The sequence below is a fragment of the Ammospiza nelsoni genome, chromosome 8 (assembly GCF_027579445.1).
Source record: "Ammospiza nelsoni isolate bAmmNel1 chromosome 8, bAmmNel1.pri, whole genome shotgun sequence".
Taxonomy (NCBI): Eukaryota; Metazoa; Chordata; class Aves; order Passeriformes; family Passerellidae; genus Ammospiza; species Ammospiza nelsoni.
In genome coordinates this window covers 5,413,226-5,438,292 of record NC_080640.1, presented here as the reverse complement: position 1 = coordinate 5,438,292, position 25,067 = coordinate 5,413,226, and the positions used below count along the sequence as shown (strand labels likewise).

Below are 25,067 nucleotides of genomic sequence, written 5' to 3'. Positions count from 1 at the left end.
GGCCAGTATTTCTGAGAGGAAATGGAATGGTAAATATAATAAATTTGATTCAAACATTCAGAACCTGTAATTATAAGGGATGAGGTATCTGACATAAGAGGATGTTCCAGCCCCCAAAACAAAAGCCAAATCACAGGAATATAAAAAACAATCAAACTCTGAAACAGAGCACAGCTCCCATCCCAGCTGGTGCTTATCTGGTGTGCCTGATCTGCTGGCCAGGTGAAATTTATTAATCAGTAATTATCCCTGATCCACCACAGCTGCTATAAAAGTCTTGTAGACAAGCAGAGGGTGGCTGTGTGCGTAGAAGGAGCAGGAATGAGGAATGGCTCAGCTCAGGAGAGGTCAGTACTGGTCTTATCTGTTCATTTTCTCAATTTTATGAAACAAAAGTTTTTTTTGAGTGCTTTGGGGAAGCTGGTGGGGTGTTTCTGCCTTGTTGGTGTTGTCAGAGCATTTGTTGGGCTGCTGCTGGCCAGCCCCTGGGACAGGCTGGGTTCCTGCACTTGGGCTTGTGACTTTGAACAAGAAATTGTATATAAATACTTTACACTTAAATTTTCTGTTGTCTTTGGAAAGTGGAGATAACTCTGCAGTTACAAACCCTGGGCTCTTTCTTGATGGCATGGCCAGGCAGGGATGGGTCTGGAGCTGAAGTTCAGGTGTAGTTTGGATCTCCATGGATTTTGCTGTGCTATTTTTTCCACTGTTTCTCTGCTTTTCTCTTGCCCTGTGAACTGAGCTGCTTTGGAAAACATGGGCTTATAGCTTGTTTCTCTTTGTGAGGCTTCTGAGAAGCAATAAGCAAATTAAAAACTGAAGTAAAAGCTCGTTCTCTATTTATGGCCAGGGCAATAAACCAGGTGGAGTGACCAGTTCCCAGGACTGGGATGCCCTGTGTGCCTCAGCTGCCTTTTGTCACAGGGCAGGGACAGGGAGGGAGGGACCTGCTCTGCCTGATGGAGCCTGTAATCACCTCTGAGCCCCTCTTTCTGTGCCCTTTGCCCTGTTCTGTGCACTGTGCTGTCCTCCATGGGCACCTGGCTCCCTCAGTGGAAGGTGTTGGTGCAGCAGGGCACAGGGTGAGCTCCTGATGGGCTGATGGATTCAGGGTGGGCTCCTGGATGGATTCAACTGCTCCAACTTCTGTTCCCAGCTCAGGTATATCCCAGCCTGCAGCTGCTGAGCCTGTGCCCTTGGGTTACAGCCTGGCAGTTAAATGTTGGGTGTTTGGCAAGCTGCAGAGTCTGTGAGAAATGTTACCTGCTTCCCCAGGCTGACAGGGCTTGGAGGGGAACATTTGTCAAAACAATTCCTTGGTTTCTCCATTTTCCTTGGTCTTCCTTATGCATTGTGTTAAGGGAAAAAGCTGGCATGGGATGGGAGGGTGATGAATTTTTTTAGTTGTTGGGCTCTGTATTAACTTCCCTGAGGGTCTGTCCCACACACCAGGGCTGAGTTTGAGCAGATCATCCCCAGTGTTCTATCACCAGCACTTTTCCTGGCAGTGAAACTTCTCATCTGAAGCTTTGCTTGTGCTTTGCAAATGTCCTTTATGTGTTTTAATGCTAAAAAGAACACAATGATTGTGTCTTACCTGGTTATAACTTGTGCAAATGAAAATAAGGCACAGGTGCGTAAAGGCAAGGTGGTGCTGGGGCTGTGCAGCCACTGCTGTCACCTAACCAGCTTAGAAACAACTCCTTCCCTCTGCCCATTCCTCCCTTCTTGCAGAATCACAGAATGGTTTGTGTTGGAAGGGACCTTAAAGATCCCATAGTTCTGGCTCAGTGCCAGTGGTTGATAACAAAAATCTCATTCTGGACCCTTTTTTGGGTGTAGCAAACACTGGTATTTTAATGAGATGTTGATCCACAGACTGCACTCTTTAATTTGGTGTGCTCATGGTTTGAAGCACGTTGCTCATGCCAGTGCAGCTTTCCACAAACCAAGAGAAAATTCAGATGTTATTTTTCCATTGGACACAGAAATCAGATAATTGCATAACACCTCATGGAAGTGGGTGGAAAGAGGACCCTAATACACCTGGATTACCCTTTCCTTTGAGCTTTTGGGAAGCTGTTTGGTGTTTTTTGCTGTGTTTGTGTGTAGCACAGTGAGAGGTGCTGCTGCAGACCAGGAGCCCTGGATCAGTCTCAGTCTCTGCAGCCCTGGGGGGGTCACAGGGGCTCCCAGGAGCAGCTGGTCCAGCCCTGGTTGTGCTCACAGCAGAGATCCAAGGGAGCTCAGAGCTGCTGGAGCTCCTGGGATGTTGCAGAGGGTGCCTGAGACAAACCTGGCAATGAGTGAATGAGGTCTGGCATTTACCACAATGAGTAAATATGATTGAGAATAAAAAAAAAATGATTGAAGAGGAAAAGGATTGCTGGTGAATCAGTCTAGTAGAATGCAAAGTGTGTTGTTGGGATGTGCTTTGGCTGTGGCTCAATATTTTATCTCATGTTTGTGGTGGAAATGGGGTGGTTCTGAGGGAACAGGGAAGGGTTCTGTGCTTTGCAGTGGCGGCTTTAACACAAACTGGCAGCTGCTCTGCACCATGGAGCACTGCAACACAAATCTGCCTGGTCTGGGACATCTGGAACAGCACTTATGGCACTTCTGAACTGATATTTCTTCTATTTCTGAAGAATTGTTTCCATTCTGCTTACCTTTCTTTAGTTTTGCCTGAAAATTACCCCAAACAAAACTATAGTTGTGATTTCTGGAACCTAAACTACTTATAGGTGGAGAAGATGATTGCTCTGTAATTGCTGTGTTTAAGTGTCTGTGACTATAATGTTGTGTGATTATATGTGTAGGAAGTAAAAAATAAAACTAATTTTTCAGAATTGCCACAGGTTTAATCCTGTTCTTCTGGACTTCTGGGTAATATTGCCTCTGATCCAGTCTGCCACAGGATTGTGGCTTTCAGGGATGTTCTTTAGGCTGTTCTGGTTTTGTACAAGAATCTGAGTAGTGACCCATGTATTTATTTTCTTTTCCAATCACCTGTGTGTGTTTAGGCATATTTCATAGTGTTAATTTGAAATAAAACTAGCATTGCTAGTGTTTAGTCTTTGTTTATTTCCTTAAGACCCATAAAAGCCCATGAGGAACTCCAAACTATAAATTAGGTTTGAGGGCAGAAATAAGTTAGATTAGAAGTTTGGTTGGTTTTTTTTAGGCAGCCTCATAAAGGATTGGGAGAGTTTTCTTCATTAAATTCAATCTTGAAAAACAAACAATAGCCTGCAAGCATCTTTTTTCCTACCCAAATGGCTTTTCTGCCTTTGCAAGGTGATGTTCTGGTGGTTTTAGGGGGAATTAAGCTTGGAGCTCTGCTAGGAGAGTATCCAATATTTCACTGTACTCTCGTCTATTGAAAAACAGATCTAATTATTTTTACTTACAGATGTTCTTCCTCCCTATGGGAGGCACTGCAAGATAAATTGTGCAATTAGTAGATGGTTTTAATTCTCTCACCTATCTGCTATTAAATGACTTTTTATTAAATCTTTTGAAATCCTTTTAGTAATGTTATCTCAATTCTTGTAGCTTACCAGTGGAGACTGAGGCAATTCCCAATAAAATTCGGGTTTTCCTCAAGCTGTATCCATATGAAAATAATTTAATAACGGGTTGGTCTTGGGATGTTTGCTGTAATGAGCAAGTTTATTTTCATTAAGAAGAAATTGAAATTTATGGCAGAATAGATGACCTAAATTCTTTAGCGAGTTTGTAGTGATACAATTCTGTGCAGGGAACTTGACTGGGTCTAGTCCTAGGTTTTATGTCAACTGATTGATAATTAATTGTCCATAATTAGTTGGAATTTAGGATTGGGTAGTTATTGGTAAATATATTTATGGAGGTTTGGAACAAAACTGCTCAGAGGAATATCGTCTTCCATGAGAGTTCCAAATAAGAAACAAACAGAGCAGTTTGGGCACTGCTTCAGACAGGGCTCAGTGGTGGAAGCTGGGGTGCACTTGGAAATGATCAAATGTTCCCAGGCAAATTCACCAATTCCCCTGCAGAGTCTGATGGATTTGCTGAACTTTATTTGGTCCCTGGGAAACAGTGATGTGAGGAGCTTCTTATGTAAGTAAGATTAGCATCTGTGCTTACATTAGTTAGAAAAAATTAGGAAGGTTATTAATGCTTCAAATCGCTGACTGAAATTAAAAGGGGGAAAAAAAATAGCCCATAATGGCACATCCATGCTGTGGTGTAATTATGTGCATCACCCTTTCTCTGATTAAATGCAATTCAAGCTTCTGTTAAAAAGAAATTTAAAAAAAAAATCATAGACAATTACAAACCTCCTAAAACCCCTACACCAGTTCCTGGTTTATCAACTGCTCCAGCCACAATCCTACAGAACTTTGGGACAAAGAGCAGCCCCAAATATGCAAAATCTCCATGGTTTATTTGGGGCACTGGTGACTGCAGCATTAAACCCACAGGTATAAATGGGTTTCAAAGCTTCTTTGTGGTCTCATAGGCAGCTTTGTGACCTCATTGTGTTCCTGGAAATGGGAGCAGCTGGTTCATGCCCCCATTAGGGTTCTGTGTTCTCTGTATCTGCAGGCCATGTGTGATAAGGGATGTTGGGGTGGCAGTTTTGCTCTTCTCTGGACCTTGCTTTGTGCCTGGCTCTGCATCAGAACCCCTTCCTAATGTGGACAAAACTGGATCCTCTCCTTTCTCCACAGCAAAGCCATGATCAGAAATGGCAGCTCTTGCTCAGTGGGTGGTGTGTGTTTGGTGTTTAAGTTAACAGCCTTGCATTTTTATATCAATATACTCAATATAATTATTACTTTGTCTTTTTCAAGTTGTCACTAAATTGAAGAATGCCAGTTTTCTGAAATCTAATTTATCTCTTAAATTAATTAGCAGGAGACTGCATAAACACTAGAAATAATTTAATAAAGAAGGACTCCAGATGGCTGAAGGTAGACTCAGGCATTCAGAGCATTCCCCATCCTGATTGCAGCACCATGCACAGCCAGACGTCCTGGTGCTTTGGGGAATTTACAGATGAGCTGCACTGCAATCTGCTGGGAGGCAGAACAGTCCCAGAGCTTCATTGTCACAGAAAAACCCATCATTTCTATTGAAGAAAACTAATTGCTGACAGTTTTTGAGCTGGCTTCGGTGCATGATGCATTTGTTCTGCCCTGTAGATTCTTGTTTCAAAAAAATAAAGCACACGCATGCAAATAGAAACATATTGCTCCAATCTCCATGGCATTTATGTACAATTTCCCTCTGATGACTCCAAGCTCCCTTTGTCTGTACAGGTGTTGAGCTGGTAGTGGGGTTTTTCCAAAGGTTCCCTTTCAGTGCAGCTCTGCAGAGAGACCCTGAATGGCTCAGCTCAGGTTCTGAATAACAAAACTCATGTGAGACGCTTGAAATGATGTCCTTCAGCACATCCTTCTGTCCTTCCAGGAGGCAGAAAGAGAACACAGTGGTCCAGTTTCTCCTTGGGGATGCTCTGGGATGCTGCTCTCATCTGAGAGCAAAGAAAGAGCTGTAATTCAGGGCTCTGACCCAGAAACACCTGCAGGAGAGAAGGGAATCCCTCAAACATCTGTTTCTGCTCTCCAGTGGCCACTGTAGCATTTGTTCACAGTATTTTTTATTTGTTCACAGTTCCTTTTGCCTTTCTCTTGCTAAGGAAAATCCAGCAATGAGTGTCAATATGACCTTCAAGACTTCAAATACCCACTGCTGACTGACTTAAAAATGGGAGTGTGTTATTAGACTGGCTGTGGAGGGCTCAGCTGTATATTTGAAATGAGTGTGATAATTCACTTCTGGGGAATTTTGGAAGGAATTTTGAATGATTTAGATATGGGACCTTGGTTGTTTTTGATGATGTGGCTTATTTTTTTCTATGTAGACAGGAAGGGTCAGTTTGGCTCACATATTTACCACATGGTTTAGAAGGTCACAAGACTCTTAGTTACAAGACCTTTTAAGGAGTTCTTGACCAATAAAACACTTCCAACAAGGACATTTATGTTTTTGACCCAATCCTGAAATATTTCTTCTTATGGACCCATGCTGCAGTGTGAGCTTTTTTGGTTAATTATGTTATGACACACAAATGTACAGTGCTGCATTCTAATCTCCTTGTTTACCTCTGTTACTACTTTATTTTTGCTGTATCTTAAACTCTAAAACTCTAAACTTTACTGAGCTAAACATGTCTCTGCTTTAAACTCTAAATCCACATTTTTTGCTTCTAGCACCTGAGTTTGGAAGCCTTTTCTAAGGTCTCAGATCAAATCCTGTGTTTAGTTCGAAGCTTTGGCTTACAGGCCCAAGGTTCTGAGAGTTCCCTGCATTTTGGATTCTAACAAATGAGGGTTTGTGCCATAGAATAGTTTCCAGAATTAAGGCAGAGATATGCAGATTAATTACTCACTGATAACTCAATGTTAGCAATGTATTCTTGGTAAGTCACTTACAGGTGTAGAAAAGTTTGTACTGAAGTTCAGTGGCTTCTCCAGGAACCAAGGGGATCTGTAGCTTCTCTGAGGTCCTTTTGGGGCTGTGCTAATTTTCTCCCCTGTGAATCCTCATTATTCATCCCCTGCCCAGTGAAAAGCCATTTCTCAGTATTTTAATGCCAATCTTGGAGCAGTGGAGAGTTCCTGCTGAAGGAGGGGCACGTCATGTGTCACAGAAACTGGAAGGTCATCAGTCTTGGAAGGGTTGTGCATGGGCATTGAGGTTGTGTGAGAGAATTCAGCAGCCAAAGATAAAATGGAGCTTTTAAAGTCACATAGATGGTCACAAAGAGAAAATGTGTTCGCAGTGATTAATTAGCTTTGCCTGCTGTTGGGTTTTGCTGATGAAATGTGCTCCTCTGATTGGATTGCCTTGGCTTGGGCACCCAAGGAACTTGTGGTTGACACTGAGATCCCTTTGTCAGTGTGGAGAAAGACTGAATACACAATTTATATCTGAAATAGGAGTGGTTGTGCATGGATTGATTGAAATGGAGCCTCCTGGGCTCAGAGGAGAGTAAATTTGGGCCCAACAGGGTTGTGAAAGGCTGAGAGCATTCAGAGCTGGGAGATCACACCTGTGAGATTACCAGAGGTATCAGGAGAGTCTCCAGCTCAGTAAGTGGGAATCACAAAATATTTTGGCTTAAAGGGACCTTTAAAGTCACCTCATCCAACCCCCTGCAATGAGCAGGGACATCTTCAACTAGGCCAGGACCTGACAGGGTATCAGACACTCCCAGGGCATCCAGCCCCTCTCTGGGCAACCTGCCATGAATTAATCCTGACAGAGTCACAGTTTACACCTTCTCCTCTAAGTAAAATAAAGCAAAAATTGCAATAACAAGAAGTTTAGACTCTGTAGAAATGATTTCTTTGCAATATTAATGTAGAGGCTGGATAATGTACTAGGGGAGTGCTGCCAACAAAAATGTGACAAAAGAATGAGTGTGGATTATAGGAATAAAACTATTCAACCTCCTCTTGGCATCTGCTATAATCCATCAGACCTCTGGGAAATTCAAATGTATAAGCAACTCCTGGAACAAAACAGTCACTATTGCTTTCCTATTTTAAAATTTCATGTGCCTGGTCATGAGGGGGGAAAAAACAAAAGATCTGAAATTGGTTACAGATCTATCTACTGCCTTATTCAGGCAGCTCACATCTGAGATGGGAGCGTTTTAGTGCTGAAAATTGATTTCTGGACAAAATGGGGATCAAAGAGGTAAAAATTGGAACTCAAACCATGTTTTCATCAGCAGCCAGACTTCAGACAGCTGCATGGAGGGAAGGCTTAGCAGCAGCTGAGCTGTGCCTTGATGATATGATAAACCTGGCTTTGCAGTCAGGGCTGGAGGATCAGAAATGCTGTGCCTGCCTGGCACAAAGCTCAGATCAGAGGGAACTTGCTTGGGGGGGGTTGAAGTTTTGTTTAAAGGAATGTTTATGGATTAACTTTGGAATGGGAAGGTTTTGTGCCCTGCCTGGAGCTTTGTCAGTGGGCATAAATTTGACAGAAAGGAGCACGAAATCCAGGCTGTGCTCTCTGACTAACCAGAAATGTACAGTTGGTGACTCAGGAGTGTTTTTAAGTTTTTTTTTGAATAGAGATATTTGCTATTTTTAAAAAGGAGGATGCGTGTTTTTAGGAGGATGTTTTTTCAAAGACTTTCAAGAAAGCTGGAGCTGTCCAGAGAAGGGTGATGAAGCTGGGGAAAGGTCTAGAAAACACATCTTATGAGGAACAGCTGAGGGTGTTTAGTCTCTATTAAATGACACAGCATTTCCAGAGAGATTTCACAATTTATTGCATAGAATCTATGACACAAGATTTTCAAAAAAGCTAATTTTATAACAGAAATCAATGCAAGCTATTTATATATTTATGTACATTGACTGTGCTCCTACATCTACAAGTTGTCAAGATCTAGGGACATAGTCCAGTCACAGGCAGGAAAATTCTTTTGCACTGATAATAATAATCAAAGTTGCCTTCTTTGATTATTATCAAAGCATAACTGATTTTTATGCATAAAATTTTATACATATAATTTTTATTCACATAACTAATTTTAAAGACCTGGTGTGTGACTGTAACTGGTTTGCAGCTTTTTTGCTAATTGCTTTATTGGTTAATAAAAGATATTTTACTTGTCCATCAAATCCCTCTATTCTTAAATTGTTTATATATTTTCTTCACTGGTTTCATGGGTTAGATTTAATATTTATGCAGGTGCAAGTTGTTTTTCACCCAGGAATAGATTGCTGTGCTAACAAACTGTTCACATCAGGATTGCTTTCACATGGCAGCTTGACAAGGCCAGCACTGATCTCACAGAGCAGGCCTGGTTTTGTGAGGCCTTTCTTTTATTATTTTTCCACCTTACTGCAAAATGTGTGTGTGAAATTTATCTGTTGGTGAATTGTCTTGTTCAGGATTGTTGCATGAAGCACCAGTTTTTGTTTGTTGAGTGAAGTTGGCAGGTTCTAGTGTGTCTGGTTGCAGCTTAAAAAATGAGGATGTGTTGTTAGAAACTGGAGATAAATTCCACCAGGGTAAAAGAGATGAATCTATTTCTGCCTCTATGGAGAGGTTAAGTTCCCTTGATTAAATTAGAGCTGGCAAGGATATGACAAGGGAGAAAAACAATTCCTGTAAGGAGTACTGTCCATTCTTTTAAAGAGAAGTTCTTCAAAGGATTTTGAACTTAAAAGTAATCTAACTGTGGTAAAAGTGGTACAAACTGAAGACTCAGTTATCTGCTGAAACAACATGAACCACAGCTCAGTTTTTGCTGTGATTTTGTACAAATAGATGTAAATAACCAAATAGCTGTGTGGGAAGCATAATTGCCACACTTTGGAGCATGGTGCTGAGTTATCAGGGAGAGATTTCAGCTCCCACTGAGGAGCCTGATGGGATGAGCAGACTGAGTTAGTTCCTTGTTTTATTGGGGAATTTCCAGCAAAGCAGTTGGTTGCTCTATCCCTGGCTAGTTTATCAATGTCTTTTTACATTGTTGATCCAGCCAGATTGCTCCCACGATCACCACTTGTCTCTTCTTATGTGCTGCACCTGGCATCTTATGAAGAAAGAGTGGAAACTATTTTCTTATCTAGGGAATCCTTATAAATAAAGTAAATTTAAGGAATAATTTGTTCCTTCAACCACCACTTGTGCCTTGTTCTGATAAATGTGATCAACTTTTCTGCTCTGCCTGCTCTGTGCTGGAAGGGCACTGCCTTTTACACCCACTGTGGAAAACCTTCATAACCTGTAAATATCCAGCAAATTCCAGAAGGCTGTAATTTAAATCACGTGAAATTTAGCAGTACCACTCTAGGCCAAGAAGGTACAAATACAATAAAAAAAAAATTTATCATGAAACACTACTTGCAATGTTATTTTTTCTTTTGTCAGCCCAGTCTGATTGTTGTTCATGGATTTAAGCAATGGCAATTCTGCCCTGTGTTTTGATTTGCAGGTAAGCAGAAATATTGTTCCATGTTCTTGAAATTTTATAGTAGAGAAACTAGAGCTAACTCACCTGATTTCACCTAGAGATATCTCCAAGGAGTTAAGGGAAATTGATGTATTTCTGCCAACCCATTCAGAGAATGCTTTGTTAAAAAGTCACTCTTGCCCAAGTCTTGTTTTTATGGAGCAATTATAATTAGTTAGGACTGCTCCAAGTGTCAGCCAGGAGTCAGGGTGCTTCAGGGAAATAAGTCCAACAAGTTTTATTGCTTCCCACCTTGGAGTGATGGCCTGCCTCAGCAACCTGCAGCATGCCAAAGAGCTTCTGATGGGATGAAAACCCAAATTTTATTACTTCTGAAGGTCACAGCGTATTAAATGTATCACAAATACACACAAACAGCTGTAAAATGCAAATTCACTTCAACTGTGAAGCAAAATATCCTGTAATATCTTTCTAGTTGGTTTCTTTTACTTGGCTCCAACTGAAATCAGGTCTGAAAGATTTATTTATGGAGTGGCTGAGTTGGCTTTTTTATTGTTTTATTTTAAAGAGCTCAGCTTACACCACTGAACTTCCCAGTTCCATATTTATATCAGATAAAACATGAGGGTTTTTTTCCCTTTAATAAGAAAAAATCTTTTTAATACAGCCTTTGTTCTTTTTAATTGAAATCTACTTTGTCATGAGGGGTGGCTAAATATTAAATTCTTGCAGCAGCATGACATGAGGGGCAATTTCCATTCCTAGATCAGAGGTTCAGCTCTGCCTGTGGCAACACCAATGTGTTGGTGCTGCCCAAATTAGCAAGTTGTGACTGATGGCCTTTAATGGACTGGAAGGACCTGGTGCAGGATAACTTTCCCACAAGAATATTTTGTCTTTCACATTTGATTCAGGAGTGCTCTCCTATGAGATTACTTATAACCTTAGCTTGTTTTTTTTTTTTATAACTGATAAAAGCAATTGTTCTCTTCTAAAAAACCCAGTGCTTTCCCAACATATTTTTTTCTTTCACTGAGATAAGTCTGAAAATAAGAGTTGCAGAGATCCTTGGAGAGAAAGAAAGTGTAATCATAACTTATGACTGACTTTTTTTGTCTGTAGATTTGTTTTATGAGTGTTTTATCTTTCAATAAAAGGATTTTCGGCTGCCTGAATTCACAGGAAATGGCAGCAAAATATTTTTTGGTTTGATACTTAGATTTTTGGATCCTTCTGCTTGAAAGGATTATACATGGAGCCTTTCTTTTTGTAGGCTTTGCCATTATTCACTAGGGTAACTTAGAATTAAAAACACTAGAGTTTGAGTTTGCCTTAAAATAATTTGTGTTTAATTTCTCTGTATTTTATGCTAGTGTTTTCTCTGATTTGTTATTAGTCTTTAGCCTTTGATTTTGAAATAACCCCACAACCTGCAAATAAAACTGGAAACTCCAAGAATCTTCTTGTCTGTCTAAACCATGGTTTATTACAGTTTCTTTGGTTTTTATAAGTCCCAAACTTGGGGCTGAAATTAGAAAATTCAAATTTCTATCCCTTCCATTAATGAGAGAAGGCTGTGAAGCTTTTAGGCAGGTTTTGGTTTTGTGCTTGAAGCCAGCTAGAGAAATTTGGGCTGCATTTTTTGTGTTTGAAGCCAGTTAGGGAAATTTTAGAGCAATTTGCTGCATTGCACATCTCCCAGTCTCTAAAAAAAAAAGGTGCGGGCAGTCTTATGCAAGAGTTAACGAATGCAAATTTATTTAAAAAATCCAGGGTTTCTGTTCTGACCCAAGAGTTCTGCTGGAGCAGGAGCTGCTTCAGATGCTCCTTGTGGAACAGGGGAGAGGAGGGCACCTCAGCTCTCCTGCTCCATAAATGCTGAGGAGGTGAATGCCGATGTTTCTGTAAGCTTATTTAGTGTCAATTCCACGAATTTTATCCATTTAAGGCTTCAATGAAGTTAATGTTTTGGAGGAAACTTGTCTGCCTGAAACACCAGTTCTAAAATCACTGTAGTCAGTGGAGCAAACCTGACCCTTGCCAATTCAGCTCATCAGGATTGAGGTGGGGGAAGCCTCACCTGGTTGTGCCTCTCCCCTGGATTATTTCTGGGGGCTGTGGAAGGAAGGGGGTATCAGAAAAGCCCTGGTTTGCTCTCTGCAGGCAGTGGGACTAAGAACAAGCCCAATCCAGCCCTAAATAAGCATTTGCAGCCTGACTTCACTGCAGTTTCTGCTGTTGCCATCACTCAGGAGCCTGATGTGCAGGGCAGATCTGATGCTAAATATGCAGTTACTGGCATCATAATGTTTTTCCTGGTTTTCTACTCCAGCTTTTATCAAATTACTGTGTTTTCTACCTCTGTCTGACTGCTGTCAAGGGGAACAGTCTGCCTGCAGTGATTGATGGCAGCTTTTCCCATCACTGCTGCCTTCTGATTTCATTTTCCAGGCATATCTACATCAAATTTTATTATGAAAGATTCCTGCTTTGTAATTTCATTATGCAGAGAGAAGGAAGAATTAAAAACATAAACACTTTTGTAATAAAGCAATATGTAGATTTCCAGATCCATGTTCTAAAATGCTCGCTGACTTAAAAGAAAAACACAGTGCTTGAGGCAGAAAAAGGCAGCCCTGGAATTATGATTTTTAGGCACAGGAGAATCCAGCTGAGGCCTCTACCAGTACAAACAGGCAATTAGAAAAATATCTGCCCCAAAGGGCTTTGGATTTATAGACAACCCAGGCAAGCTGTGCATTAGGAAAAAGTCTGAGGGGATGTGACAGAGCCAGAAAATGGTGGCACTTGAGCCTTTGTGTGAGTTGTGGTGGCCCCAGGTCCAGGCAGGCAGCACAAGTGGGGTCCCAAAGCCTCCCCCAGCTCTGGAGCTTCTGCTGTGGGAAATGGGGATCTGGGGCAGCAGGACAGCTCTGGGACATCCCTGTGTGCTGGGAATTCACCCAGAGGAGCTCACAGGGAGCTGGTGAGCTGAGCTGTCATCAGATGTGACCAATGTGGGAAGTGGGTTTATAGAAAGTTCTCATCTGTATGCAGACCTTGAGACAAGAAATGGTGACTTAGAAATGCCATGGAATAGGACAGATGTGGTTAAGAGAGAAATTGAGTTACAAACAAATTTCAAAGGATGCCCTTGCAAATAAGACTAAATACTTTGGAGAAACAGAATTTTGAAAGATGTGTTGTAGTAGGACCCATAAGTGGTAATTTTTAGGTGATTGGCTTTAAGGCATTTACAGCATGGTGTGGCAAAACCCGATAGGCCAAGAAACACTTATAATGTATTGTAATGAGGAAATAATTACCTTCTGATTGTGATGGCGTGAATTATAACATCAGTATTGTCTCACCCTTCTCATGACACTGAAAATGGAATAGAAGTTTTTAAAACACCTCTCTGGGTCAGCAAAGGGCTCAGTCTGACAGACCACGATCTTGTATTTGTTTGTCCAACCTGCGCCCCTTGGTGCAGGAGCCCCCAGACCCTGCCCAGCAGCTTTGCCCACTCACCCCTCCAGAGCTCCACTCCTTTTCCTCAAGTTCCCTGCAGCTGCATCAGAAATTCCGGGAAAGGATGGACTCAAGCAACAGAAAATAGAGCAGAGCTGTGGAAACGAAGTCAAATGACATATTGCCTGGGATTTCTAAGGAGATTTGAATTATATACTTGGCCAGCTTTCCATGAAATGTGAGATTTAGAGTTTCAGCTCCTTGAAGCTTTTTTGTTTTTTTTTTTTTTTTTTTTTTTAGAAGTTGTAAGCTAAGAGGAAAGAGCAAAAGAACTTTAGAAACCAAGTGATAAGAGTTGTGTTGGGCCAATGCAGAATGGGAAAATCTGACCCTGTTGAGGATCTCTGGCCTCTTCTGGGGGGTGTGGGCGGGCTGGGGCTCATTAAATTCACACTGGCCTGTGATAAACAGTGAGCCCAAAGCAGAGCCAGGGGTGCTGGCAATGCCAGGCTGTGCCCAGCACTTTGGATTCTGACTTTTCATGTACCCAGTTCTGAACTGAGAATTATAACAGTCCAGTAACTAATTTTTGGTGGTTTTTGTTGTCATTTTTTGGCTTTGGGGAGTTTTTTTTTTTTTTTTGTTTTATTTTGGTTATTTTTTTTGTTGTTTTTTGTTTTTTTTTTTTTTTTTTTTTTTTGGGGTGGAGCTTGCTTTTTTGGGAGGGTTTCTTTTTTGGTTTTTGCTTTCTATACCATAGGAAACAATATTGATGACTTGGAAATATGCACTACCAGCATGTTAGTCCCAGCTCATTTGCTGTCAGTAAATTGCCTCCTTGTTGAAGAAGAATGATGGTGACTCAAATTATAGTTGATGTAGCATAGCAAATAACAAATAAATATCATAGAGGAGCTTTGGCTGTGATGTTGAGTGTTCTTTCTCTGATGTTTTAAGTGTGATCACTTAATGATGGTGATATGTGAGTAAGTCAAGGGGAAATTTTATAATGGTACAAAGAAATAAGCAACAAGCGCAGATTAGTTTTAACACTGGAGGAATGAGTTATTTTACCTATGAAACTGCCTCAGACCTGCCAAGTACCTCAGCTAAGATGCCTTTTGCATGGTGTGTGATAAAAAATCTGCTAACCTGAGCCCAACTACTTATTTATGCAGCTCAATACATATTTCCTGTATTTGTTTATTATTTATTGCATTTTTGTTGTGTTAAAAAACCACAATTTTTTCATACCTAACCAGATCTTCTACTTTAGTTTGTCTTTACACTTTTATGAGCATAACAACGTGACTTTATCCAGCTCTTTATGATGGTTGACCTTTGGGAACAGCTGGGATAGGATTCCTGCACTTGTGTTTTAAGAATCATCTTGTACAAAACTGCATGGACCAGTCTTGTGCCAATAGAGTTTAAAAAAGCCCAAATTTTAAAGAGAAATAAGTGAGTATTATGTCTGTAAATCCCATGTCTTTGGGTGATGCTGAGAGGTGCCAGAGGACTCACAGGAGGGTTAGTGGGGTGTTAATCTGTGATTCTGGAGATGATTTAATCTTGTGAAGGAGCACAACCTCTCAAACAAGCTGTTCTTGAGAGTCTCAAGACTGAAATTTCAATTCCTTAAAAGATTCTTACACAGAAATCTGGTTTGAGCAGCTGAGGATTTTAATAAATAAAATTTGTTCCTTAGTCTTGTGGTGCAGCTATCATGGCATTTGGAAAGGGGCCCTTAATGACATATTGTGTCTCAACACTCCTAAATATTGAGTGAGGAGGGCATCAATGCACTGATCTGACTGTCAGACAGCTCTGACTAAATGCATCCTCAAATTAGGTGAGCTCATACATCAGCAAGGTTTATTTCTGCAGCTGAATTCACAGCTCATTTGTTTACCACTCAGAAAAGGGAGGAAAAAATAAAATCTAGGGTTTTTTTTTTCTTTTAAAGGAATCCTGGCTTGCTGACCAAGTTGCCTATGTATTTCTCCCCAAATAACAGTATTTAGTCACTGAGGTGGGACTGACAGAATAATAGTATTCATCTGATTAAACCACTGGAATTTATTCTGTTTTATGGTGATAAAATACTCATATTCATTTGCTCGTTTTTAATTTCTATGAGATAATGTCTCTCTTCCAATGCCAATCAGCAAAGCATGCAAATAATATCAGTGCATGGAATCAGCCCTGACCAAGAGGAAACAGTGTGCGGTCTGTTGTACAAATAGCCAGACTGATTCCTTCCTTCCTATTTTTTTTTTCCCCAGCTCCCTTTAAGATGAAATTCTGTGGAGTATTAAGCACACAGGGCTTATTCACTTGTTTGTGTTGGGTGAGTGAATTCAGGGCTTGTGGGAGATGCCAGATGGGCTCTGGGAGAGACAGAAGGTCTCTGTGTCCCCACCAAGCTGCAGCAGAGTTTGTTTCCCAAATTGTGCTGCCAAGTGCCTCAAACCTGACCCGCAGGTAAGAGGCTGATTTTGACACCCCTTCCATCCGTATTTAATGGATGAATATTAATGTCCTGAATACTCCATTTCTTCCTGGTGTGCTGCTGCTCAGCATGGAGGTTTAGATGCTGCTCATCTTCAGCCATCCTTTGAGACAAACATCCAGAAAAGACACAGCAATGATTACACTGCTAAAAAAAGAAAAAAAATCCCCCCCCCCCAAAACATATCCAGAAGGAAAAAGCCCCATAATTAATTTCCCTTTCAATCCTGAGTGATTGGAAACAACGTGCATAAAACTTGGAGTTTCTGATAGCTTTTCCTGTTTCATTTTGCTGTTGTTTGTAAGTAAAGAGATTAATTTCATAAATTTATTCTGTTGTAGCCTGGTGCAGTGGGAAAACAAAAGTCTGTGTCAATTTAAGAGTGAAATTTCTTCTTGGGTTAGTAAAAACTTTCCAAACCACAATATTCTGAACTAGAGAGTTCTTTGTGAGCTATACAGGGTCAGGGTGCTGGCTGGTTTCAGTTTAAGCCATAGTTTAGTTTAATTTGTTCTCCAGTTGTCATCATTTGAAAAAGTTTAATGAATGTGGGTGAAATTGAGAGCTACACTGCATTTTCCTGAAGAATATAGGTATAAATATTTGCAGTGATTCTGGTTTGCTGCTGCATATTTTGTGCAGCCCATTTCACAAAGCTTAGCAGAGTGGATTTGGTTTTCACTTTGTGACTTGCTAAATTTATCTTGAGAACGAAATGCCAGCAGGAAAATTTCTCAGGTTCTGCTTTTTGGTGATTTTCATAATGTTTTTTAAGTTGGAAGGAAGATGATTAATTTGGATATTTGGGCAGAAAACAAAAGCTGCAAGGGAAACAAATTGGATTGCATGAGAGGGATTGGAGGGGAGCTTTCTTTCAGACAGAACAGGAATTGTAATTATGTATTGTTTTATCTGTTTCATGGCAGAGGACTTTCTGAATAATCACAGCAGGACATCAATCATGGCAGGTATTACAGCTCAAACCAGACTTAGCAGTTTTCTTTCTGGAATATAAGTTCTTAATCAGATAATCCTTATAAAAACCAACTATAGGATGCCTGCTAGAATTCCATAATGTTGGTATGTGTGTGTGTAGGAAGTCAGCTGAGTTTGGAGCTAATTAATACATAGATTTTTTTTTTTAACTATAGTTAGACAGAAAATGTCCGTTTTCTTCATGGGAACACCTGAGATCAATCATAAAGCCAGAGAATGGTTTGGGTTTGAAGGAACCTTAAAGATCCTTAAAGCTCTGACCCTCCTCCCCTGAATTTAGAAGGGGTTAATCCTTTGCAGCCCACTGTGAATATTTTGGGCTTTATTTTTTTTCCCCCTGTCTTCAGTGCACAGGCTCATATGAAGTTATAGAAGCAAAGCAAATATTGACTTTCCTCTGAGTACAGAGCTTTGAAATAAGCTTTTGCACCCAGGTGGCTCAGCCAGCAGAACTGAAACAATAGAGACATCTTGGGCTGCTGCTGGATCAATGTCTCATACTAATGAAGCTTCTCTTTGAAATACTATGAGGATGAATCCTGAAAATCAATCTGTTTGTCTTTGGGTGGAAAAAGGGAGGGTTAAACATTCATCCTTCCCGCCTCTTACCTTGGTGTTCAGTTCTTTCTGTTAATAATGGTTTCAGTCTTGTTAATTATTATTTCAGTCTTACAAGGTCCTGAAGCTGCTGTTGGTTTGGTTGCACAGTGTAAAAGAAGAGAGGGAAGGAATCAGCCCTGAGATGCTCTTTGCCTGCTGTCCCCAGAGCAGAAAAAAATTGAAGAATTAAAGGCTGTGGAGGAATGAAAGTGAATCAGGAGGAAAGGAGAAATGAGGGAGCACTGACTGTGTCCTGAGGGAACCTGCTTTGAATTCTTCTGACAAAACCAAATTTCAGCCCCAAATGCCTGTTTGAATTGGAAATGTTTTTGTTTTGAGGCACTGTGATCTCAAAGCTTCAAATCCTGGGCAGGACTCTGCTTCCCAGACAAAAGTCTTGACAAACTTCAGGACAGGCTTGGTGCTCATCTCATTATCTCATCCTGGGGATCTGGATGGGCTTTTGGCTGAAGAGAACACATTAGATCTGCCTGAGAAGAGTTCATTTTCCCCTCTGCAGCCTTCACAGTGCTGTGCTGGGAGCTGGGGAGGTGCTGAGAGCACACCAGTGTTTGGGAGCACAGAGTCAGAATTGCTCACTTGGGGCTGGACAAAACCCTGGAGGGGACACAGGCAGGACAGCTGGCCCAAAGTGACCCAAGGATCTGCCTGATCACAGGATATCTGCTCAGCAATGGCAGCTGGGAGAAGGGGAGTGTGTGTGTTCATTATTACAACATTTGTCTCCTGGAGTGATTGCTGTGGGTACTGCAGCCCTCCTTCCTGGGAATTGGCTAGACATTGCCTGATGCTGGGGAGTGGAGAATAAATCTTTTGTTTTCCTTTGCTCCTCTGCACTGGTTTTGCTTTATTAAGCTGCCTTTCTCTTGACTCATGAGGGTTTTATCTCTTTTTTCCATCTTATTTTCTCTGTCTTGCTGAGGAGGGAAGTGATGAACCAGCTTGATGGGCACCAGCAGCCAGGCAAGGTCAACCCACCACACAGAACAGCTGAAAAGAAAGGGGAGAAAATAACCATTTTAACTTGTTGTAATGAGACACTAACCCCCTTGAAACCTCAAATTAGAGGCAGGCCTGCTCCTCCTGCCTGACCTTGCCACCTTAAAGCCTACATCATCAGTGCTCTGTTCTCCAAGCACCAATGCCATGCCCTGGAAAGAAAGGTTCAGGGAATGTGATTCTGGCAGAGCTGCTGTGGCCTGTTGTGCTTGCAGAGCTGTTTGTACATGTTCCTGTCCTGTGTCCATGAAAGCCCAAAGCAGGGGAAGCTGTGAGAAACTTCCAAACCTTTGGTTCACAGCTTGCCCAAGGACACACACAAATGATGCTGCTACAAATAGGAGCAGGGATCAAGGATGTGTGCCACAGACATCTTTTATGAAAAATCCTTTCCTTAAGATTTTTATTCCTGAGAAGCCGAGAGGCCTCAGGAACAAAATGTAAACAATGATTATCTGCTGCTGTGGAATGCAACGGGTGCATCTGGGATTGGTCTCACGTGGCTGTTTCTAATTAATGGCCAATCACAGTCAGCTGGCTTGGACTCTGAGACACAAGCCTTTATTATCATTCCTTTTCTATTCTTAGCCAGCCTGCTGATGAAATCCTTTCTTCTATTCTTTTAGTATAGTTTTATTGTAATATATCTCATAAAATAAATCCTTGTCTCTTCCCTCACCCTTGGACCCCTGTGAACACAGTCACAGATGTGCTGCTTTAAAAGGAGCAGAGGCAGGACCCTACACCCTGTCATGTGTATGGAATTGGGGAAGTTGATATGGCATGAAGTCTGATCCCAAACTAGGGTCTGTATTTCTGCTGGCACTGAAAAAAAAGCCATAAAAAAGCCATAAAAAATCCCAGACCCACCTTTGTATGTTTTCATAACGTAATGCACCTGCAGGGCAATGCCCATGGATTCTGATGTCCCTGGTAGGAAGTGCAGCCCAGCTGCACCTCGGGGCAGGCTCTGTGTGCCTGTGGCTCACAGCTCTGCTTGGTGCATTTGGTTCAGAGACAAATATTCCATCTCCTCCCTCACTGCCAGTCTGAGCCAGGAGCAGTGACAATAAAACACTGCCTTGGCTCTCTCAGAGGTGGGGATGTAACTCTTCCCTTGTCTTGCTTATACAGCATGGCTGTTCCTGTTGGTGCAGATTTATGGGGTGTGTCAGGCATTTCTCCTGACAATAGTACACAAGAACCTGTAGAATTATCTGGGGAGGGAATTTTTCCTCTTGTGCAGCTAGTGGTGTGTGCTGGGGGCTGGGAAGGGGCTGTGCCATGGAGAAGGGGATTATGACTGTGCGATGACAGTGTAGTCACACCAGTGTAGTGACACCATTTACTCTGGTCTAAATGGAGCCAGAATTGGGTCAGCCAGCAGGTGAACTTGTGGAAAAAAATACCTTTATTTCTTTAGGATGGTGTGCTGGCCATAATGAAGTTTGTTCACAGGAGCTCTGCAGGCATTGACTGCTTTAATGCACATCAGGGGCTTTGGAGATGGAAATGTCTGCATAAATCCTGAGGCTGTTGATGGTGACAATGCTGGTTTAGAATCTGGGTGGAATTAGGGAGCTTTTTCTTGGGATAATGGACTCATTTTGCTTTATTGCTCTGTCAGGCTTTACCCTTTGGTCTTGCTGTGCTGTAGCTCATAACTGGAATTACAACCTCCACAGCAGTAACTATTATTTCCTCAGCTCCCACTGGATAAAGTCTGTGTAATGGCCTCTGAGGATAATGTTTCTCCCAAAACCTGTGTTACCGGTTTACACAAAATTGGGTCTAAACACGGCGGATTTTGTTGAAATATTAATCCTTTTGAATGCAATGAGATGGGAATTGAATGGCAGAAAACTTCAACTTTTCAGCTTTTTATGCAGTATCACTTGTCTTACCTGGGGCGAAGCCAAATCTCTCTATATGTATTTAAAATCACCTATTACCATTTAATTGCTTTTGCTGGACCTTAGACACATCCTAGTTTGAAATCCTGCCATCTCTCCAAAATCTGTAAATGAAGAAAGAAAAAGCAGGAATCCAAAAGTCACTCTCCAATGCAAAAATGAATTGAAAGGAAAGCAGCAGGGTAGAAGAAAATGTTAAATGTTGTTAGTTAGCGATGACAAGGCAAGCCCATGAGCTGGGTGTTGGTGTCCCTGGGAGGGGAGCAGAGCTTGAGGGCAGCACCTGGAGCACACAGATGTGTGAGCAACTTGTGCATCTCTGATTGCCTCCCTAAGGGAAATAAGGATGGGGTTATCACAAAAGGTACTTGGCTTCATTTTACAGTTTACTTCACCTCAAAGGCAACACAGAGTTTGGAACTGTTCTTCTGAATAAGCTGTGAAACCTCACAGGGACCCTTTTGACTTCCACAAATGCTGTGGACAGCATGAAACCAGTTGGTATTTGTGTTTTTTGCCATGTTGGTGTTTTTTGTTTGTTGAACATCTTTGTGACTTAAGCCAACATACTTCAACTATCTGCATCTCCCCTCTTTGATCTACCTTATTAGGACACACCAACTTTAGTGAGTACTTGATGCTGTGCTAATGAAATCATAACAATATTTCCTCAGGCTCATTTAACTGGAGTTTTTTTTTTTTTCTTGTTGCAAAACCAATTGAAGCGTGTTATTGCTATTTAGCAATCCTACTAAGTATCCCATCATTGTGTAAAGGAGATACAAAACTTCCTTTCTACTCTACCAGAATTCTTTGTGTTTTAATTTACTGGAAACTTACAGCAAATATAGTAGCTTTTAGATTCTGAGGAATCTAAATTCTCAGACCTTCACACTTCAACACACATCACTCAATTCAAGTTACTGTGGCAGCTGTGCATTTCTGTATTGGGAAATATATTTTTAAGCATCTGGAGAATAGCTTACAAAGTTTTTTAAAGCCATGCTTGTTATTTATTTCTGGTCTCAACAAAATTCCAGGTTTTCTAGCAGGGCATGTTGGTTTGACAGTGACTTACAGTGTGCCTAAATTTATTTCTGTCTCCGTTTCACACAGAAATAAAGCATTTCCCAGGGTGATCTGTCCCCTGCCCTCTTTCTGTCCCAGGATTCAATCTTGCCTTTTCTTTTCCCTCTCTTGGCTCTCCAGTTGTCCCTGCTGATCCCAGAGGGGTCGTGCCTGACTCTGAGCACTCTGCAGGCTTGGAGAGATGGGGAATTTCAACTTGGTGTTTCACAGACCCTGGTGAGAACCCAACTCTTTCCAGAGTCAATGTTCTGGTGGAAGCTCAGCAGTAATGTTGGTTCTGAAGTCATGGCCAGGAGCTGCTTTGTTCTGTTTGCTCTCCTTTGGACTTTGATGTGCCCAGACAGAGCATCTCTGACCCACTGCTATTCACAAATTTCCCTTTTTATAGTGCCTCTTGTGAGTTTTCACTTGACATTCTCGGACTATGCAAAAGAGAAGAAGGTGAGAATTGCAGCACTCCGGGTCCTTGTTCCAGACAATTGCCATGCAGCAGTGTTTATGGAGCTTGAATGTCAGGCATTTTAATAATCTCACCCTGGCTGACCAAGATTTAATAATTAATAAGATGATCAATGTTCTACAGCTGTAAGCCCACCATGTGCATGAAAAAATATTGCTATTTTTATTTATCAGTTCTGCTTAGCATTCTGGTGTTTAAAGGCCAGTGAAGAGATCCCATTAGCTATATAATAAAATTGTAGATATTATTGCATATTAGATATATAATAAAATAATAAAATTTCTGATCCCATTAGATATATAATAAAATTTTAAGGAAACAAATATTCCCTGTCACGTAGTCAGTCCAAGCGAAGATGCCTTGTGCCATGTTCTCAGTTGTTGTTACACATAACCAAAATATTGATGTCTGTTATTGCAATGCCAGACCTGCATTTGTTAATATCTCAGATATGTCTGGTTTATCAGCATGTTAATCTGGTTGGATAAGGTTTTTACCAGCTCTGGGGTTGTTCATTTAAGCCAGCAGCACCTGGGTGAGGGCACCTCTGCCCAGGACATGCAGAGATGGTCATCAGGATCCACCATCCAGCCTAAATTGATTTATTTATGGCTTCTCTTGTAACTGTGGCAGGGAATATGCTAGAACAGCAAAATTCAGCAAAGCAAGGACATCCTTAAAGGGGAGCTTTGCTGAGATCAGTGGCAGGGAAAGTATTCCATGGATTAAATCAAGTAAAAACAATTGCCACAAGGTGTGCCATGGACTGTGCACAAGTTCCTCAGTTGTTCCCAGCCCAGCTCCATGTGAACAGTTTTCCTCACATAACCAGGCTAGTGCAGCTCCTAGGAAGAAACCTCTTCCAACTTTTTGCACTTAATAAATGTGGAAATGCAAGGACAAGATGGTTGATGCAGGAAGAACAGAGGGTGCCACAATATTATAAATGGTCATTTCTACAGAGTACTTCATTGTGACACATTTATTGGTGCTGTTTTCCAGATGCTGCCCATAGTTAAATGATATATCTTGGGGACAAAGCTTTGCACACTGCCAGCCACATATGGCTCATTCTGGAAACAAACAGCAATTGAGTTCAAAAAGGCATTTTTTTCTTGCAGCCACTGATGCCTGAAAGCATGGAAATATAATATATTTTCAGTAATTAATCTCTGCAGTTCATAATAACCCAACATATGCAGAGTGGTGGGAGTTTCTTTGTAGAGCACTGGAGAGTTTACAGCAGAAGCAACTCAGCTGTTTAAGCACCAACAGGGGAGATAAAATCAGACATGACCCCTTCCTTTGGTATTGGCCTGCTCTGTGCTGGATCTCACTTGAACCCAAAATTTTGGGACTCCAGGAATTATATATCCACAGGGACCACATAACACATCTAGGGGAAATTAAGTTTTAAAGTTATTATGACTCTGGAACATAGAATACAACTTTCAAATTATTTTGTATAATAAAACGCAGAGTACCTGTTCAAGAGCCATTGATCATCTCAACTGCTCATCTTCTGCTGCTCTTGGGCTTAAAACAGACTGATTTTTTTAATTTTTCCCCCTGGTTTATGGCACAGATTTTTACCAAATCTCCAATGCTCAAATCAAAAGAAAGCACAATATTTGAGTAGAGAGGGAGGAGTGGAAGAGGGATGACACAACATATTTGCCACTCCTGTGCTCTTCAGCTGCTTTGAGATATTTGCATCTGCTTCTTTATCTATATCTTACTTGGGTATCTAAATATTTTGTATAAAAAATTTGAAATCTTTATTTTTGCTAAATCAAAGGAAGATTGTTGCCTCTGATGGGATTCTCAGCACAGGGTCAGAGCTGGGTACCACCAGTGAGCCTCTTGCTCTGCCTGGAGGAATTTCCCCCATTTCTGCTCCCCCTCCACAAGAAGTGGGTCCTGTTTGTTCCATTTTCACCTCCTGGCAAGTACAACACCCTTGGCTTGGCTCTTCCATGATGTCATGGAATCAGGGAATCATTTAGTTTGGAAAAGCCCTGCAGGATGTGTCTCCTCCTCCTGCTGACATTGTTTTTCCATGGGGACAATGCTGGTGTGAGAAGTCCCCTATTTTAGTGATTTAGTTTTTGAAGTCACTGCAGAAAATCCAGGTAATCCCTAAAGAGATAGGTGATGAGACAACAGAATAAATTTTCATTACATTACGACACCCAAGGTAGTACTAAACAGGATGGGAATTCCCCTATGGAAAGAGCAGGAAATATTAAAAAATCACTTTTTTTAATCAGTTAAATTGGCTAAAGACAGCCACTGGCTTGTACCATGCATGTCTGGGTACAAGCCAGTGGCTGTCAGTTTTAAAACTATTTTTCTTCCTTCAGTTTGACATTAGGTTCTCTGCCCAGGCTGGAGTTTCAGTCTCAATCTACATTTTACAAGCTCAGACAAATATCTTTATGCATCTTCCCCATGGTTTCATAATTTTTCAGTGACCTTGTAAATGTCTTCACTTACTTTATTGTGCTTTTTAAAACCTCTCTCTAAATCTCTTCTTTGTTGCATTGTCTCATATGTTTTTTTAATAAATTCATAGAATTTAGCTTTGAGGCTGATAGGCAGTGAAATAGAAATGGGACCAAATGACACAGCTGTTAACTGCTTTCCTAGGACTTGCCCTACTTTTGCTTGTAAAAAATCTAAAATTTCTCCCTCAGTGACAACTTTGATTAGAGAAGTGACTAGATTCAGAATGTATCTGTTAAAAACACAATTATAATTGAATTTTAATGGTAAAACATAAACCAATTGATTTGGTTTTTATTTTCAAGTCTCTTTAGGTTTTTTTTCTCCAATTGGTCTTCAGGTTAACTATTTTAATCTAAATAATCTAAATGTTGATGGTTCTTAGTGGAGCTACTTTTTAAGTGAGGTCCTCAATTGCTGTAACCCAGGGTAGATGTGATAGTGAGGAGCTTAAATGTGAGATGTCATTAATTTTCCCTCTAAAGACAGAAGTTAAACAACAAATCT

At 41.0% G+C, this 25,067-nt stretch overlaps 1 long non-coding RNA gene across 2 annotated transcripts in view; it reads left to right on the top strand.

Annotated features, from left to right (window-relative positions):
* Positions 1-304: 304 nt before the first annotated feature.
* LOC132076342 (uncharacterized) overlaps positions 305-25,067 on the top strand; it is a 45,281-nt gene continuing 20,518 nt past the window's right edge. Inside the window, exon 1 of one of the 2 annotated variants that reach the window (XR_009418890.1) lies at positions 305-347. This is a non-coding gene — a long non-coding RNA (uncharacterized LOC132076342). The remainder of the gene's footprint in view (positions 348-25,067) is intronic. The other variant, XR_009418889.1, reaches the window with a different exon arrangement.